Here is a 19,929-nt window from a genome sequence, read left to right as displayed (position 1 = left end):
TTACACACTAACAAAAGGTGGTGGAAAAATTTTGAGCTGTTCTGTTTCCCCATTTCCTAAGAGGTAAAAATAATTCTAGGTACATAAGAAGTGCTCTAGATATCTAATACCTTCCTAAACTAATCAATGAACTTTCAGAAAAGGTCAATCATCCACTCAGAAAGCCACCTGCAGATACTTGCTCCAAGAAGACAATAATGTGCCAAAGAAGAGAGCTAGAAATAGAGACCAGAATGAGATATTCTTAATTGGGAGTAGATTTCCTAGGTTCAATTTTTCCCTCTCCCAGGAAATATGAGCCAATGAAGTCCATTTTCCAATTTGTTGGTATTGTCCATGGTTTAGGCTTCCACTTATACTTTCTGTTCATCACTCTCTTTGAGGGGTTTTGAACTCACCTTCACTCCCTGTTTTATTGTAAATTTGTTGAGCCAAGGCATCCAGCAGGTTCAGAGTCATCTGGCACAGAGTCTTGGCCCCCTGATCCTGAATACATTTGATATGTCCTGGCTACTGCGTTCTGCATCCTGGCTTGCCCAGATCTTGATAGAACCCACATTACATAAGAATGAAAAATAGCTAAGAGGAAGGAAAATAGATAGCATTATTTTTAAAACCTCTAACCAAAAGGTTTGTTTGCTGTCTAAATAAACCAGCAAATTTCTGACACACCTAGAAATTTGGCATTCAGGATATATAATATAGAAGCCAACAGCTACTGCCTCCAGAATCTGTCAAGTATGAGGAATGCATTTTCCCCAGGCCAAGGTATCTGGCATGTTGTAGGTTCTCAATAAATATTGAATGAATTCTAGATTTCATCATCATCTCTAGAATAGTCCCACTTTGGCCAGGTATGAAGTTGCTTCTAGATTCAGTAGATATGTCTGAAAAGTCCTCAAAATGAGAACTTTTGAGGTCAGTGTGGTCACTGTTCATTCTCTCAAAAATAATTCCACTGGACTGGTTTTCTCTCTTGATTCAATTTGGTTTGGTTTGTTAAATGGATGTTGAGTACCCATATGGCCCAGTACCCATATGCTATTCACAGCACTGGAAGACACAGAGGATGATATCCCAGCCTCTGTCCCTGAGGATTTCCAAGTCTGTGACCCAAATATATTAATAAGTAACATATTTATTGAGACATTATCTGATCTCAGTTTTTCTGTGTGAGACCCTGTGAAAGCCACAGCAGAAAGAAAATCCTTAAAAGTGTCCCCAGGTTACAAAACATATACACATGAATGAAGGTCACTTTAACACTAATGTATTTTGTACTGTGCCTGGGTGAAGGAGATCAGCTATAGATATTAGGGAACTTTAGAAAAGGAGAAACTGAGTATGCTTCTGTGCACCTGGGATTTCTCCACCATCACTTAAACACACTGAAAGCTATCCTACTAGGAAAGGGAAGAAGAAAGGATGGAGAGAAGAAGGAAGAAATGAAGAAAACTTTACCTCTATCCCCTTCCAGTTACCATCTATTTGGCTCCTTCTCATTCCGGACAAGTTTCTTGAGAAGTGGTCTTTTGTGACCACTCCACATTGCTAAATCCTATCTTTAATTGAAGCCCCTAGCAACAATTAACATGGGCCATCATTCTCTTTTCTTTTATGTGATGGTTTCAAAATCTGACTTTGACATTTGTTCACACGCCTTCCATGGAGATGTGGGATCTGTGTCCCCTTCCCTTGAATCTGATCGGCCTTGCGATCGCTTCAACCAACAGACTGCAACATCAGTTAGACTGTTGACTTCCGAGACTAGGTAACAATAGGCTAGGCAGCTTTCGCCTGGTTCTCTGGGGGAAACCAGCTTTAATTTACAAAGTTCAGCTACTCGGAGAGCACCATGTTGGAGAGGCCCTATGTAGGCACTCCAGTCAACAGCTCTAGCTGAGTCCCCAGCTGAAAACCAGTGTCAACTATGCCAGCGAACTACCTTGGATATCTAGCTCCACTGAGCTTTCAGATATCTGCCTCCCTAGCTGACATCTGATTATACCTGCAAGAGAGACCCCAGGTGAGAACTACTAGGCAAGACCTTTGCAAATCCCTAATCCGCAAAATCATGAGCAAACCAAAATGGTTGTTTTAAGCTACTACATTTTGGAGTGGTTAGGCAGCAGTAGTAACTGAAATTTCCTGGCTTACATGATAACCAGTTCTCCTGGGTTGCCTACTAAACCTCTATTCTCCTATGTTAGCTCATCCATGCCCACGTGCTGATGGCATGGAGATGGCCTTAGGATCCAGGTACTTTCCTCTGACTTCCAGTCCATGCACAGATCTTCAAAGCTGATACTTCAAAGACACACTACTGCCTTCTTTTGTTCTTTGACCACATCCTGATTCCTTCTACCATAGGAGCTCCGTGCATGGCGGTTCCTCTCCTAGAATACTCACTGGTCCTCTTCATTACTTCCTTCTCGTCCCGTAGATCTGAGATCATGTCTCGAGAAATGGCTCATTCTCAGAACAGCTTCTCTTAAGGTCAGGTTTTCTTGCTTTATGTTCTCATGGAGCATGTAACTCCATTTTGCAAAGGACATTCATTCACTCATTCATTCGTTCGTTCAGTTATTCTCTCATTCAACAAATATTAATAATGGTGAAGGCTACCATTAATTAAACCCCATTATGTGCTAAGCCTGAGCTAAGCACTTTGTAAATGCCATCTCATTAATTCCTCATGCTAACACTGTGAGGAAGGTATGCAATAATAACTTTCCTTATTTTATAGATAAGAGAAGTAAGGAGCAGAAAGCAAGTACATTTTCTAAGACTATACATTTATTAAGTGGCAGAGCAAGGATTGGAACCGAGGTCTGTGTGGATTCGAGTCTCATGTTCTTGATCTGCTCTTAGAAGGAATGGCAGAAATCAGATATCCTGGTGGTCAATGGTTAAGACTGAAGTCAGTAGTCATCTCTTTCCTCATCTTGTTGGTGGAAAGCAAAATATGTATTATTGCTCTTGTCCCGCTGATGAATTTAAACATAGGAGAGCAGACAGGAGCAGAAAGCCACGTGTCCCAACTCTTTTCTCCCAGCCCCCACCCCAGCATCTAACCCATCATCTTAGGAGCAGGATCTGCTGTAAGGCTCTAGCCTGCCTCTGCAGGAGTTTTAGGGATTCGTGGAAGAAAAGAATCTATCTGGGGAGTAGCAGAACCATCCTGTTGGCAAATATGCCTGCTCATTATTTGGTGAGCAAAATGACTATGGCATCTAATTTGTCAGCCTGGATGGATAGAGGCTACAGAAGGAGCTGCTACAGTCCCCCTGCCTGCCTGGTAACCAAATGCATTGCAGAATACTTCATTATCTTTCAGTGTTTACACCTATTCTGAGCCTAATTATTGTTGTTGCCTCCAACTTCTCAGGGTTGAACCAGCTGACAAGTTATTACAGTTGCATCAGCCTTTTCTGTCATCTAAAGATGTGTGTCCGCTGTGGCCTCGTAGAGTTTAAGGGATTAGTAACAAGCAGGGGATGAGTGGGGCTGAGAAGAAAGATATGGCCTCTGATTATGAAGTTTGATGTGTTAGAAATGTGGCTTTCCAAGTGCAAATTCTGATGCAGTTTCCTAACGGGGTGCATTGATTCTGAAAAAAAGTTCCAAACAAATGGAACAAAGAGAATGATCTCCCATGAATACAGTGCTTGCCATTTACTCTCACATACACAACCTCACTGATTCTCACACCCTTATGTAAAGGTTTATTTATGGTGCCAGCCCTCTGTGCCTTATTGCCCTTTCTTTACAGAGCCACCTGCTGTCCAAGCAGCTCTGAACAGATCACTCATATGGAAATTATATTATTCACATCCCAAACAGGGACACTTTTTGAGAATAAAAGGGAGCACTGACATAATTAGTAGGTGCTAATTGATCGTAACAGGTGTAAACTGGGACTCTCCTGGACAAAACAGCACAATGGCACAGTGGACACATTGATATCTGCCCCCAGTGAGAATCAAGGAGAAAAACCCTGCTGTCAACCCCTAGTTTTAAAAGTAAAAGGGGGCTGTGAGGCATAAAATGTGGAACTTGAACTGCATTTTTACCATGCATATTGACAGCCTTCAAGTCAGGGGCACTGTGGAGATCCCAGTTTCCATAGCAGTCGGATGAGAAGATACGATGGCAGCACGTAAAAGAGTCAGGTAGGGGGGCGCTCAGGACTACAGCTTGCCGCTGGTGAAGAGACCAGGCCAAATAGAAAACTTGTTGATGAATGTAGCCCTGTCACAAATGAGTCACTAAACAATAAGGAAGAAATGGCTCCAAGTTTTCCCAACCATGGCCAACCTAGGACGGCAGCCTCTTCCCATCCCTTCCCATCCAGGTTGCTGGATCACTGAATTTATACTTCAGTTTATGACATCCACTCCTCCACATTAAGATTTGGATGGAAGATTCTAAGAGCAAATAGTAGGCCAGTAAAGAAGACTAAAGAGAGGGCACCCAATTTGTTTAAAGACAAACATTATGCTTAGAGAAGCAATTCGAGATGGGAAAACGGAAAGCTGTAGAGCTCCATAGAACCTATGAGAAAAAGGAGAATGTTATTTCCTAGTAGCCTAGAAAGAGTGCACTCTTGAAACACACAGGGAATGCATCAATTTGATATATGCAGGGCCTTAATAAACTGTAAATATGTTCACCTGTAAAATATGTTACAGGTGAACATAGATTAAAAAAATAGATAAGGCATCAATAACAGTAACAGTTAACATTTATTGAGTGCTTATTCTGTGCCAAGCACCATTCGAAACATTTTACATGTATTTTCACATTTAGAGAAGATACAGAAGAAATAAAAGGAAGCCGAGTGCATTTAAATAAAAGTAAAATTGAAATTAAATTTACAATGGCAGAATTTGAATCCAAAGTAGGAATACTAAAGGACTGTTCTGATACCTGGAAAAAAAAAATCATCCTTGGTATAAAAAAAAATTCTTTTCTTTTCTTTTATTTGTTAATTTATTTTTGAGAGACAGAGAGAAACAGAGCACAGAGGAGGGGCAGAGAGAGAGGGAGACGCAGAATCCAAAGCAGGCTCCAGGCTCTGAGCTGTCAGCACAGAGCCTGACGTGGGGCTGGAACTCACAGACCGTGAGATCATGACCTGAGCCGAAGTTGGATGCCCAATCGACTGAGCCACCCAGGTGCCCCAAAAGAATTCTTTTAAAATGCATAGGAAGGGGGCACCTGGGTGGCTCAGTTGGTTAAGCGTCTGACTCTTGGTTTTGGCTCAGTCATGATCTCATGGTTAGTGGGTTCGAGCCCCACATTGGACTCTGTGCTGACAGCACGGAGCCTGCTTAGGATTTTCTCTCTCTCTCTCTCTCTCTCTCTCTCTCTCTGCCCCTCCCACCTTGTGCTCTCTCTGTCTCAAAATAAATTTAAAGAAACTTAAAAGAAAACAAAACACAGAGGAAGAAGGCAAAAGGGTGACAGTTGTTAAACGTTATGACATCGAAATACAAAGACAAAGGCTAAGAAAAACACAAGGCAAGAAAATGACAGAAACACAAAAGGCAGTAGGTGACTTGCACACATTCCTTTGCATCTGACTGGCCTAGACATAAAAGTAAATGGGTAAGTAGAGATTCTGAAAAATAAAATTTTAAGGTTAATTTAGTAAACATATGCCCAACTTTATCTTCTGTAAATAATATATCTTTTCCATTCAGGTTCCAATAAAGCACATGCAAAAAGAAACCACCCCATATATATTAGGCCATAAACAAAGTTCCAAATGATTCTGAAAACTCAGAAATCAAATAGATCCTATTCGTTAACTTCAGGCTATAATTTTCTACCTTAAAGGAAATAGTGTTAAAAAATCAATGACCAACATGTATTTTACAAATCTAATTATTTGGAAAATCCAAATATAATTAAATCTTGGTCAAAGAACAAAGTAAATAAATAAATATAAATACATATATTAGAAATTATATCTATATCTATCTATATAAAATATGTATATATATATATAATTTAAAAATTAACAATAAGAGTATTAAGCATGGGAATTTATAGCTCAAGGTAAACTCAGAGGCAGAATCTTATCCTTAAATGCTTTGTTAAATAGAAATAAGGCAAATACTAAGCACAATACATTAGTTAAGAAAAAAAACAATAGGAAATAGGAAGTAGAAATTAATGTAGATAAAGGAAAAATTATTTTGATATTAAGAGTAAGAAATCTCAGGGGGCTCTGGGTGGCTCAGTGGGTTGAGTGTCCAACTCTTGATTTTGACTTAGGTCATGATCTCACAGTTGATAATTGAGCCCCGCATAGGGCTCTGCACTGGGCATGGAGCCTGCTTAAGATTCTCTCTCTCCCTCTCCCACTGCCCCTCCTCCCTCAAAAAAAAAAAAAGAAAAGAAAAGAGTAAGAAATCTTAAACTTCAAGGAAAGTGATAAATTTCATACCATATGAACTAGTACAGAATATAGGTAGAGAACAAAAATTTCCAAGTTTGTTTTATGGGTTTAAAGCTGATACTAAAACCTAGAATAGGAGAGATCAATTTAAATATTAGTGATTAAAACCCTGTATATATTAAAATAATACTATTGTGATTTATCTTGGAAGTGTAAAAGTAATTTAATATTAAGAATCTATTAGTAGGGGCGCCTGGGTGGTTCAGTCAGTTTAGCATTGGACTTCAGCTCAGGTCATGATCTCATGGGTTCGTGAGTTCAAGCCCCATGTCAGGCTCTGTGCTGACAGCTCGGAGCCTGGAGCCTGTTTTGGATTTCGTGTCTTCCTCTCTCTGCCCCTCCCCTGCTTGTGTGTGTTCTCTCTCTCTCTCTCTCTCTCTCTCTCTCTCTCTCTCTCTCTCACTTTCAAAAATAAGCATAAAAAATTTTTTTGAAAAGAATCTATTAGTAAAAATCTCTCATATTAATAATCAAAGGACAGATATTATTTATTATAAAACATGCAATTCAATATCAGTAATTGTAAGACATGTTCAGTAACCTGGAAATTTAAATCCGGATTTGCTCTACAGTAATAAAACTATTCACCTGAAATCTAGAACTCATATTATATTAATGCTGGAATGACAGAGCTATCCCCAAAGAAGTCATGAATAACACGGATAAGGTGGGATATGCCCTATCTCATCTATTTAGAAAGTGATCTAGGGAGAAAATATTTGTAAAATACATAACCTGATTAAGGACTTATTCAAAATATACAAAGAATTCTTAAAACTCCACAACAAGCAAGTGAACTATCCAATCTAAAAACAGGCAAAAGATCTGAACAGACACCTCACCAAAGATGATATACAGGTGGTAAATGAGCATATGAAAAGATTCTCATCATCACACATTATTAGGGATTTGCAAATTAAAACAATCTGATATTACTACACACCTAGTCAAACAATTAAAATCCAAAATATTGACAACAGCAAATGCCTGTGATGATGCAGAGTAACAGGAACACTTATTCATTGTTGATGGAAATGCAAAATGGTACAGCCACTTTGGAAGACAGTTTGGCAGGCTTTTGAAAAACTAAACATGCTATTACGATACAATCTAGCAATTGTAATTCTTGGTATTTAGCCAAAGGGGTTGAAAACTTATGTCCCCACAAAACCTACACCCAGATATTTATAGCAGCTGTATTCATATTTATAGCAGCACCCAGATATTTATAGCAGGGTATTCCAGTTGCCCAAACTTGGAATAAGTCAACATATCCTTCAATTGCCTAATTGATAAACTGTGGTACATCCAGACAGTGAAATATTATTCAGTGCTAAAAAATAAAAGCTATCAAGACACAAAACAAACAAATAAAAGAACATGGAGGAAACCTCAAGCCATATAAGTAAGTGAAAGAATCCAATCTGAAGGGCTACATGCTGCATAATTCTAACTTATATGATATTCTGGGGAAGCAAAATTGTAGGGACAGTAAAAAGATCAGTAGTTGCTGGGGGTTCAGGAGAGGGCAGAGCACAGGTGAATTTTAGGGAAAGAGACTATTCTAGATGATACCATAATGGTGGCTACATGGCATTGTATACCTGTAAAAGCTCTTAGTCTTAGACTAAGCACCAAGAGTGAACTTTAATATAAACCATGGACTTCAGTTGATAATGACATGTCAGTGTGGGTTGACAATTGTAACAAATGTATTACACAGGTGCAGGATATCGATAGTGGAGGAGGGTGGGGTACAGGAGTATGGGAGGACTCTCTTTTCTAGTAAATTTTTCTATGAATCTAAAACTGCTTTTAAAAATAAAGTGTACTGATTTAAAAGCAAAAAAACAAAAGTGATACTAAAAGTTCTAATGTGATGACATACAAAGAATCTAAAAGTCGACCTATCATGAAGGAAGATTCAAAATTACCCTTTTTTGTAACTGGAGATGGTCTTCCCAAAATACCCCAAAGAATCAAACTGAAAAAAAAGGGAAATTAATAAGACTATAACTAATACATTGTTGGATAATAAAATAAATATATAGATACCACTTTATACTAGTAAAACCTAATAAGAAAATAATAGATTTTATTCATGGTGGTCACTAAAAATACAAAAATATCTATAAATAATCTTATGAACATATTTGTGTACAACCTACATGATTTGTTTTTAAACTTCTAAAGGGGAAAAAACTTCTTAAGGCAGAGAAACCTATTTCAAAATCCTAAGTAAATAAAATTTACTAGATGGAAAGATTTGTTGTTGAAAATTATTCTATACAATGTTAAATGTAATTATCAAAATTCCATTGAGACATTTTAAAATATGAAACAAGGGTAATCAAGTTCATCTGGGAAAATAGAATTTTAAAAATAAGTTTAGCCCAAGTATATCTTGCAAAAAATAAATAAATAAAATGTAACAGGACAGAGAATGTTCTATGTAAGATATTAAATAAGGTTTATCGAGTAACAATAAATCAAATGGTATGGTGTGAGAATGGTGGTAGATAAATAAAATGGAAATTCCAGAGGCAGACACAAGGATAAAAAGATATTTAGTACATGATATATGTAGCATTGTGAATCAGCTGTCAAAATGGATTGTTCAGTAAATGATGCTTAGATAGCTGGTTAATGGAACAGTATATATATACATCAATTCCTCATTTTAGTTTTTTATTATTTAAAAAATTTTTAATGTTTATTATTTATTTTTGTGAGAGAGACAGAGAGACAGAGAGAGAGACAGAGCACAAATGGGGCATGGACAGAGAGAGAGGGGGACACAGAATCCGAAGCAGGCTCCAGGCTCCGAGCTGTCAGCACAGAGCCTGACACAGGGCTTGAACTCACAAACCGCGAGATCATGACCTAAGCTGAAGCCGGACACTTAACTGATTGAGCCATCCAGGCGCCCCTCAATTCCTCATTTTACATACTAAGCAAAACAAAACACATACACAGTGTTTTTAAAGTTAAATATAAGAAAAAAAATCATAACTACAGATTAATTGGGAAAAAAGATCTCAGGAAAAGGTTAGTAGATATTCTGTATGCTAATAAATTCCATATATAATTGATTTTTGAACAATGTGGAGGTTAGGGCTGCCAACCGCTTGAACAGTTGAAAATCCTTGTAGAACTTTTGACTCTCCAAAAACTTAACTACTAATAACCTACTATTTACCAGAAGCTTTACTAATAACATAAACAGGCAATTAACACATATTTTAATGTTATATGTATTATAGACTTTATTCTTATAATAAAATAAACTAGAGAAAAAAAGTGTTAAGAAAATTATAAGAGAAATACATTTACAGGACTATACTGTATTTATTGATAAAACCCATGTATAAGTGGAGCCACACAGTTCAAACCTGTGTTACTTAGGAGTCAACTGTATGTAACTAAAAAGGAAACAGTAAAATAGGGAAATAGTTGCAATATATGGAAACAAAGGATTGATACATTTAACATATAATGAACTCTTTAATATATAACAGCAAATTCTATTAGGAAATAGCATGAATTTTTTTAATCACAAAAAAATAATGTGAAAAAAAAGTATAGTACTCAGTTTTGCTGTACAGAGGAAATGGGTCTAATGTTTCTGTAAGGCAGTTGATCAATAGGTGTAAAAAAATCATAAAAAATACATAACCTTTAACCAATAACTTCTAAGGATTTTTCATGAAGACATTCTTATTTATCATAGTGAAATATAAGTAAATTCCTTGAGCCCAACAATATGAGATTTATTAAAAAAATAATGATATGTCCATACATGAAATACTTTCAGCTTCTGAAAACACCCAAATTCAAAAAATATTTATGTTTGAGAAACTATGCTCATGATGTATTGCTAGTGAGTAAAAGCCAAATAGGAAATATTATAAAAACATGGAAAGTAAAAGTTCAATTTTGTGATGGTGAGGGAGAAAAAGGTTTGTGTTGTATGTGTGCATGCATGTGTATGTGTATTTGTATAGTCATTACTTTTTAAAATATGTTTTATAGTTTATTTATTTTGAGAGAGAGAGAGAGCGCAAGCATGAGTGGAGGAGGGGCAGAGAGACAGAGAGAGAGAGAGAGAGAGAGAGAGAGAGAATCTCAAGCAGGCTCCACACTGTCAGCATGGAGCCCGATGTGGGGCTTGAACTCACGAACCATGAGATCATGACCTGAGCTGAAGTCAGACACTTAACTTACTGAGCCACCCAGGTGCCCCTGTATAGTCATTATTTCTGAGAAATGAAATCATGGCTGATTTTATTTTTCTTCTTTATATTTGTGTTTACTTTTTCTCCCAATTTTTACATTTCACAATTAGAAAAGAAACACAATATGTATTACATAAGTAAGTTGGACAAGCCAAGCAAAGGGCTAGGGATCCTACAATCACATGGAAGAAACAGGAGCCATGACTCCTGACTCAGAGGTAAGCAAGTAGCAAGGGCAACACAGACAGCAAATCAGACTGGGAATGTGCCAGAATTCCTTGAGTTCTAGATTGCTCTCGGGCTTGCCTGGTGCATGGCAAGAGAGCAGTCAAGGCAGCCCATGGACCAAAAAGTAGTGGTGAAACTGGCCCAGGCACAGGTGCCCTGGTCCTAGGAAGGCGATGGAGGGGCACCCATCTGGGTGATAAGGGCACAAATACAAAAAACCATAAATTCGGCACTTGCAACCTGAAGATAGCACTTAGTGTTATTTGTATAACTATATTTATTTTTATTTGCGTGTTAAGAATTTGGGTTCTGGGCTAAATTGCTTTTGTCTTGTTACGATGGCTTTTATGGAGTCAACTCTAAGACAGACTTGAATTCTCTTTCATCCCTTGTCCAACTTTCCCCAAACTTATTTTCTGCCTACCTCCCCATCCCTTTGTCCAGCACTGTGTCTTCCTCTGCCCCCCTCAGAATACTAATCCAGTGTAATGCTATGAACGCACTCACATCACCGTCACACACATGTACCCTCCCACTACACATTACACTCACACATATACGCACCACTTATATAGCTGTATTGCTCGGTGTTGCTTCCAATAATGATGGTAATGCCTTTTTTTCCTTTACTCATTCAGTCAATGTTTAATCCCTTCTTTGTGCCAGAACTATGCTGATACTGAAGAGAAAATAATGAACACAGGCAAATCCAGTCCTCCAGCTCCTGGAGTTTATTAGAGACCAGCGTAGCAGGGGAGACAAACAATCAAATAATTGTACTAATGAGTGAAACCTCACCCTTATTCAGACATTCATTCCAGAACACCTGGCATGTGCTGTTCTCCTAATTGCTAGCAGGACACAAAGGTGAACCACACATGGACTCTGTCCCTGAAGAGCTGCCGAAGAGCAGAAGAACCAGGATGTGAACATTTGAGAGGATCTCCTGAGGACAAGACCCTGTGCCGGGTGCTCACAGGTGTTAGGCCATTGACTCTTCACTGAAATTGAAATTAGGCCTTTCTGACTCAAAAGTACACTCACAGCCAAATCGCAATATGCATTTTTCCCCATGAAGGAGTTAAAATATAAGTAGCATAACATAGACTAGGACCTAAGGACGTTAATCAGCTATAATGGTGAATTGTCACTATGGGCCATGGATAATGTGGATTGCCAGTGGAACCTGACACTAAATAAAGGCATGATGCCACCCCATTCCTTCTATTCCATTCAGGGCTATCGACGTCTCCTACTTTCACTGTGTAGTCATGAACTTGGTGGTCCTTCTCTGTCTACAACCACCTGCAACAACTCCAGGCAGCTAGAACCTTCTTGGACATAGACACTTCCCATTGACTTTGCCCAAACTCAAATAAGCTGAAATAAAACCAATTGTTGATGAGAAATGAAAGCGTAAATAGCACTCTACTGGAGAATAATGATGAAGCACATTTGGCCATATGTCAGCAAGCTGAAAGGGAAGAGGCTGACTGTGGTTATTACCATGTACATTCCCCTCAAAGAGTGCCATAAAACTCTTTTTGATTTGCAGAATTAAACTATAGTTTGCACATAAACAAGACCTTAATGTTTCCTGGAAGATCCCCACATTTTAAAATAACAATCTTGAAAACAGAAACCAAACATCAGTGCCTACAAATGCTGTGAATTATAATCTATGTATCTTAAGACATTAAAAACCTTCTCTCTTTGTTAGAAGAAAATGCATCAATTAACATCTCTATTGAGTATGCAAGACTGCGTCAAACCACAGATACTGTGTGGGAGGTGGTGCGAACCTGCTGCTTTTAGCACTTGGACCACATTTATAGGCCAAAAATGATTTACATAGAGATGTCTTGGTAGAAATGGCAGTGAGAACTGTTCCTGGGAAGATATGTTGAGCTATACAGAATTCGGAAAAACATTGGCTTAAAAATCTATTTTCAGCATTATCATTTACATCCAGTAAAATGCACAATGTTAGGACTGTTTAGTTTGTATGTGACCATACCTGCCAGAATTGTATGTCAAAGTGGCTTACTCACCACAAGTGTGTTGCCTCATGTAACTTAAGGTTCTAGGGCTTCTAGGAGAGCTGGATGCAGGGTGTCAGGCAGTGTTGTCAGCATAGTCTGTTTCTGTTTGTCGGTGCTATTTTCTTTTCTCCTTGATCTCAACCACCCTTTCTCGTGCCTCTAGCAATTCCAGGTTTATGTTTTCCTGAGTTTAGGTCCAGACAAAGCGCGAAATCCTTATTCTAACAGTTCCAACTAAACCGGAGGATTGTAGCTCTTTGGCTTGTGTTGGGTTATATACCTTTCCAAAAAGCAATTACCGTGGCCAGGGGCTAGTCAGCCGTAGCCTCACCCCATGTACTGGCGAACTGGATCTTTGGAAAGCTAGTACCAGAAAAGAGAGGAACAGGTGCTAGCAAAGAAAATCAAACTATGTCTGCAAAACCTCTGAAGGGGGCTTTAATCTCTGCTCACGTAAAATGGCGATGTGCTGGTATCATCAACATAATCACTATTGCTTTTTTTTTTAATTTTTTTAACGTTTATTTTTATTTTTGAGACAGAGACAGAGCATGAACGGGGGAGGGTCAGAGAAAGAGGGAGACACAGACTCTGAAACAGGCTCCAGGCTCTGAGCTGTCAGCACAGAGCCCGACGCGACGCGGGGCTCGAACTCTCGGACCGCGAGATCGTGACCTGAGCCGAAGTCGGATGCTCAACCGACTGAGCCACCCAGGCGCCCCCACTATTGCTTATTAAACGCCTACTGTATTTCGAGTTCTCTGCGAACAATCCTTATCATAATGCCATGAGATAGGTGTGATGTCCATTTTACTAATGATGAAAGTGGAACTCGAAGAGGTTAAAGGAATTGCCAAGACTGTGTAGCTAGGAAGTGGGGAAGTCGGGATTTTCACCAGGTCTATCTTAGGATGCTGGCTCTGTCCACTGTGCCTGTATCTAAGTAAGTATTCCCCACTTCTGACCTGATAGAAAAAATGGTGCTTGCATGCATGTGCGTGATCTGTCAATATTGAGAACTGTAAGACTGGGAGGTAAGGAGGCAAATTACGAGGAGAGAGAAGATGCTTTGAGACTGGGCACCCCTGATTGGTTGGGGCACCCCACCATCAGCACACTTTGCATCTCTGGAAAAGCCCAGACCCATTTGTGCCTGGGAGACCCCATCTGGGGAAGCGGGGTTTTTTTTTTTTTTTAACATCATGTATTTCTATGGCTTTGTTTTCCTTGTCAAGATCCCAACAGCTGCGGGACTTATTAAGACAGAATTGTGTTGCGTATTCATCAGATGACTTATTAATCATCTGCCAAGCCCCTCTGGAGAGCAGGAGTCCTGGAGCTCAAATGAGGACTGGCAGACAGCATGTCCTCACCCGCTCTTAAGCAATGTGCTACTGGCAATTATATAAAAGTTTTCAGGAAAGTGGGTTTAAGCCAGAGGGAGAGTTTGCTATTTGTGGGTACATCATGTTTTCTTTTTGATCATCTATTTGTTAGCTTCCCCTATCCCCCCTATATCCCTACTAACACTCTCCAGTATACAGAAGAGAGGCCCCGAGAGTCTCAATGGGAGACTCCAGTGATAGAAAGCTTCAGAGTAGGGCATATGAGAAGTTACGTCTCTTAACCCTTCACTTAACATCCCTCCTGGTAGAGATCTTTCATCAATACTTTGCTGCCAAGAAGCTGCTCATTAAAACAATGATTCTCTTGGATGCGTGCCCTTTGTCTGTTTAGTTCCCCCAACAAACCCTGAATCCCTAGAACAGTACCTGGGTCCTAGAAAGAATTCAAAAAGTGTTTGCTGAATGAATGAATCCAAGTTCCCCAGGCCCAAAGTGGGCATCTTACCTCTAATATGCAATGAACACAGCACAGTCTCAATCCACTATGACTTCTAGGAGCAAGCCCTCCCAGAGAGCCCCTGGGGATGCTACTGATTCCTACAGACTCTGTCTAATTGCAACTCCTTTCAAGAGGCTGCTGTAGGATCTCAAAATGGTGCCTGAAAATTGTTCCTTCTGTCCACTGTGCTCTCCCTTTACCACTTATCCAGAAGGATGGGCCAGCTCCAGCCTTCTGAAGGAAGCATAGGTAATGTCAGGTTGTGTTTTTTTGTAATAAGTTGCCTCTTCTGTAACGAGTGCAATAATAATACATACACCTTATTTCATAGTAATTAACAGAAGTACATGAGATAATGCATGTGAAATATCAGGCTACCACAGAGTAAGTGTGTACTAAAAGTTGGCTATTGCCATGTATCTTCTAAGGGTGCTGGTTAAGAGTACAGACTCTGGGGGCACCTGGGTGGCTCAGTCAGTTGAGTGTCCGACTTCAGCTCAGGTCATGATCTCGCAATTTGTGAGTTCGAGCCCCGCGTCGGGCTCTGTGCTGACAGCTCAGAGCCTGGAGCCTGCTTCAGATCCTGTGTCTCCCTCTCTCTCTGCCCCTCCCCCACTTGCACTCTCTCATGCACACTTTCTCTCTCAAAAATAAATAAACGTTAAAAATTAAAAAAAAAAAAGAGTACAGACTCTGGAACCAGCTCACTGAGTTCAAGTTCCAGCTTTGCTTTGTGACCTTGGGCAAGTTGCTTCCTTCTACCTCAGGTCCTCATCTGTAAAACAGGGATGATAATAAAATTTGCCTCATCGGGCCACTATGAGGCTTAAGTAAATCAATGTCTATAGAGAAGATAGAACATTTCCTGACACATAATATATGCCATAGAGGTAGTAGTGGGGATATCCAGAAAACCTAGTACCAGATATTAAATAGTGCCGCCCTGGAGTCTACTCCTCTCAGGGACTCCCATTTGTCTACTTTCCTCTTACTTACCACCATCTAAGATTCCTCACCTTTACCCTATCCAGCCTCTCACAAATTCTGGGTTCCCTACCTCTCTCTTCTGACCGTACCAGAGGAAGAACAAAACCTGTCAGAACCAAGATGTGCTTGGTACACAGTGAAGGTAGCCTGTTACACTGTTGACTGCAATTCTTAACATCTCAGAAGTATCTGCATTTGGATTAGTCCCTGGATGCTGCTTTTCCCCTGTGGGGGGAAAAATGGGTGGACACATGAATAAAAGGACACACTAAACTGGTTCCTCCACAAAGAAGGAGAAGATCTTCCCCAAATTCCACCATCCACCCTAAAGTGCAGAATCTGCTTGTGATACCCAGAATGTTCTTTTCCAGGTTCAGTGACCTTGAGATCCTGACACTGTTTTTAGTTACAGGAAGATAAGTGCTGGAAATCTTCAAATGGAAGTCTGTCTCCTCCTACAAAAGGGCCCACTCTATGGTTCTCAAAGTGTGGTCTCTGGCCCAGCATAGGCGGCCTCACCTAGGAATTTGTTAGAAATGAAAATTTTCAGGCCTACCTTAGACCTACTGAATCAAAAACTTTGAGCGTGGGCTCCAATCGTCTGTTTTTAACAAGTTCTCCAGGTGATTCTAAATGCCTGCTCAAGATGGAGAACGGTGTGTTTACCGTTGAGTGTTCATGCCAGAAAGCAGACTTTGCTAAGTTAACCCTTCTGGTCCATTGTCCTCAATGCCCAGAAGTATCCAAGCTTTACTCTTCTTGTCTTTACTTCCATCCTTCCGGGTACACACTAATTCACCTCTTTCAAGAGTTCTTCTCCCTTTTTGTGAGGAAGCATAATAGGCTAGTGGTTAAGAGAACAGTCTTCAGAAGCAGACGATTCCAGGTAGAGGTCTTGATTCTGTGACTTATACCCCAGGCAAGGTGCTTTCCTCTCTGCTCCTCAGTTTCCTTATCTGCCAAAGGGACATAATAATAGCTACCTTACTGTGAGGCTTAAACGAGTTATATGGAAGCACATTGTGTGAAAGTAGGTAGTAACATGGCAGCTGTGCATAATATGAATAGCGATCCCTCTGATTTTTATTCTAACTACAAAATAAACAGGAGATCAATTGATTTCACACTTTGCCGTACAATGAAATCACCTAGGTAGATTTTAATTCTGACGCCCAATGCCGTGCCCCAGACCAATGAAATTGGAATCCTGGGGAGTGGCTATCTATGTTTTTTAAATTCACCAGGTGCCTCCAAGTTTGGAAACCAGTACTTTAGATTGTTTGCTAGTCTCTTTGCAAATGGTGTGAACCATGGACTTTGGCCCAGAAGTATGATACAATACTATTGTAGCAAAGGCTATCTTGTCTGTAGATGGTATTTTGCTTGTGTCCCATCAGCCTGGCCAGAGTGTGTCGAGAGAGCTGATGGGGGCCCGGGCCTCTTTGTTTTCCCCATCTCTGAGCCTAGAAAGATCCATGGCTTGAGTTTAGCAGGTGCTTGCCCTTGATGAACTGATTGAAGTAGAAAATAAGCCTGAGCTGGTAGAAATGAGTCCCTAGCAGGCCATTTCAAAGAGGTTTAAAACTAAGAACAAGGACTCTGAAGCCAGGCTACATTGGATTGAGCCATGATAGAATACTCACTAACTGTTTGACCTTAGACAAGTTAACTTCTCTGTGCCTCAGTTTCCCCATCTTAGAGTTGTTGTGAAGATCAAATATAATAACATGTGAAGTACTTGACACTGTATATGGCACATCGATAAGTGTTACCTGTCGCTATCATTAACCTGGAGATTTAATCGAACCTGCCTCAGAGTTCGGCTATAGGTCTGTGTAACAAGCTGGTGTAACCATAAGATCAGTCTTTCCTTCTCATTTTCCTTGGACAGGATCTTAGCAGAATTGCCTTATTTAAAATTCTGTGATGCTTCAGGATATTCCCTCTCCTTTTCTTAGTACAGTGTCTGACACACTGGGATTCAATAAATGGTTAGATGAAAAGAATAAGTAGATGAGCTGAACTAAAATGAACCATTTCTCTATTAGACATGACTGCGGTGCCTGTGAGAGTCTGAGAAGGCAAAGTGTCCACCTCAAAAGGAAATACAAATACAGACAAGACTCCAGGTTGGAGAGAAAAACAGACACTCCTGGCATTTTGTCATTTAAATCATCATAGCATGCCATATGTCTTTTTGTAAAACCACCTTATTTTGGCCTTTACTGGATTCCCCAAGTAACCTTCACTAATTCATTCAGTCATTAAAGTGACTATTTCCAATTAATGAACTACAGTGAACTAAGCCTAGAAAGGGACACCATGGCAAGTTCTCCACTGCCTGAGCAGAGGGGCATCGGTCAGCATATGGCGTAGATGCTCGCTGCCCCTTGAATGCATTGGCTCAGCTACCAGGTCTATGGTCATGTCACAATTCACTTTTCATAAAGGCTCTATGGTACCTGCTTGGACTAATGGGTTTGTTCAGCTGTGAAAGAAAATATAAACGTTTTTTGGGTGGGGAGGGAGCACATTTATCGACTAGCTTGGGAAATCCAACTGGTATGGCCTGGAAGCTGGGTAATTGGTTGGTGGCAGCAGAACTACATTACAGGAGACAGTGAATCTTATTGGTTTTCAGAGAAGAGACTTTGAAGCCAGAAATGCTTTGTTTGAATCCTGGGTCCTCTCCCCACACACTTCTGCGACCTGGAGCAGTGCTGCACAAAGCATACAGTCCATGGACTGTTACCAGGGATGAGGAGAATGGGAGGTTGTGTCAGAATGTAAACCCACTACATCGCTAAGCACGCCATTACTTCTACTGACCCTTTGTTTTGTTTTTCCAAAGCAAGACTTTCCCGATGAAGGAAACCGTGGGTTCATTTACATTCTACTATAATTGTCTTGTTCCTTTGCTGATTGATAGCTAAAAGCTCACAGAGCGGCATTTTGAGTAGTAGCAACATAAGGCAACCATCGTGAGGCTCAGTTACCTTACTGGTAAAATAGGGGTAATGATTCTTACTAAGTAATAGGGTTGTTGTGAGAACAGAATGAGGTAGGACGTGCTAAGTGCTTAGTATAATGCCTGGTGCATATCAGGTGCTCAATAAATGAGAACTGTTATTAAACAAGATAATGCAGTCCTACCACCGCCATATGATGTCAGTGCTGTGATCTGAAATAAGAAAAACAAAACATGTTCCAGAAACAAAAGATTCAATGGCCAAATAAGTTTAGAAGACTGATAGGGGACAGAAGGAATTCATCCTAGATGTCTGCCATATTTCTGAATTTTTTGAGACAAGAGTAATTTTATTTTTAGTTCTTCAAGGCCATCAAACATTGTTTCAATAAATGTATGGAAAGCCTAAAGGCAAATTTTACTTTGGAACCAACTGTCCCGACATCAGTAGACCCAAAACTGTCCTTGTTATCTTATTTCTCCTATTTCTATCCTCTAGACAGTCTTGGGCATGAGTCATTATTTCTTCTGGGGTGTCTCCAGCTGGCTGCAACTCCCATCCTCCCCTGTTGAGACCCTCCTCCAACACTTTTCTTGAAGCATTGTGAACATTCAAGAGGACATTTGGTGTGTGGCCCCAGCAAATGATTCTTTAAGGGCCACCTGACCTGGAGTAGAAGAATGTTGTTTTTATGAAGTCACAGGTCTTTGACAGGAGAGAGGCATACACACACACAAGGTAGTTTCCCCATGATATCCCAAAGGTACCCTTGGAGGTTATGTGAAGGTACATGTTTTAAAACAGCAGCTTTCAAGCATTTTCCTTGTACAATTTTCTCTCATGTTTTTCCACTACAAAATTTTAGGTCTTGTATTTTATTTGAATGTGCACTTGCTTTAGTTTAGGTCTGTATTAATCAGGACTCTTTTGATTAAAGACGACAGAACTCTAATCAGACAAAGTAGCTTAAACAAAAAGAAGAATTTGTTGATTTCCATAGCCGGGAGGGATGGAGGAAATGCTAACTTGAGGTGTGACTGAATCTGGGGACCCAAACAATATCCTCAGGGCTTCCTGTCTCTCAGTTCTGCTCTTCCTTCTGCTTCTCTTTGTTGATTTCATTTTCTTCTGCAGATTTATTTCCTCCCAGTAGATGT

The sequence above is a fragment of the Prionailurus bengalensis genome, chromosome D2 (genome assembly GCF_016509475.1).
Source record: "Prionailurus bengalensis isolate Pbe53 chromosome D2, Fcat_Pben_1.1_paternal_pri, whole genome shotgun sequence".
Lineage (NCBI taxonomy): Eukaryota > Metazoa > Chordata > Mammalia > Carnivora > Felidae > Prionailurus > Prionailurus bengalensis.
The sequence above is the reverse complement of the archived record's forward strand: the minus strand, read 5'-3'. Positions refer to the sequence as shown.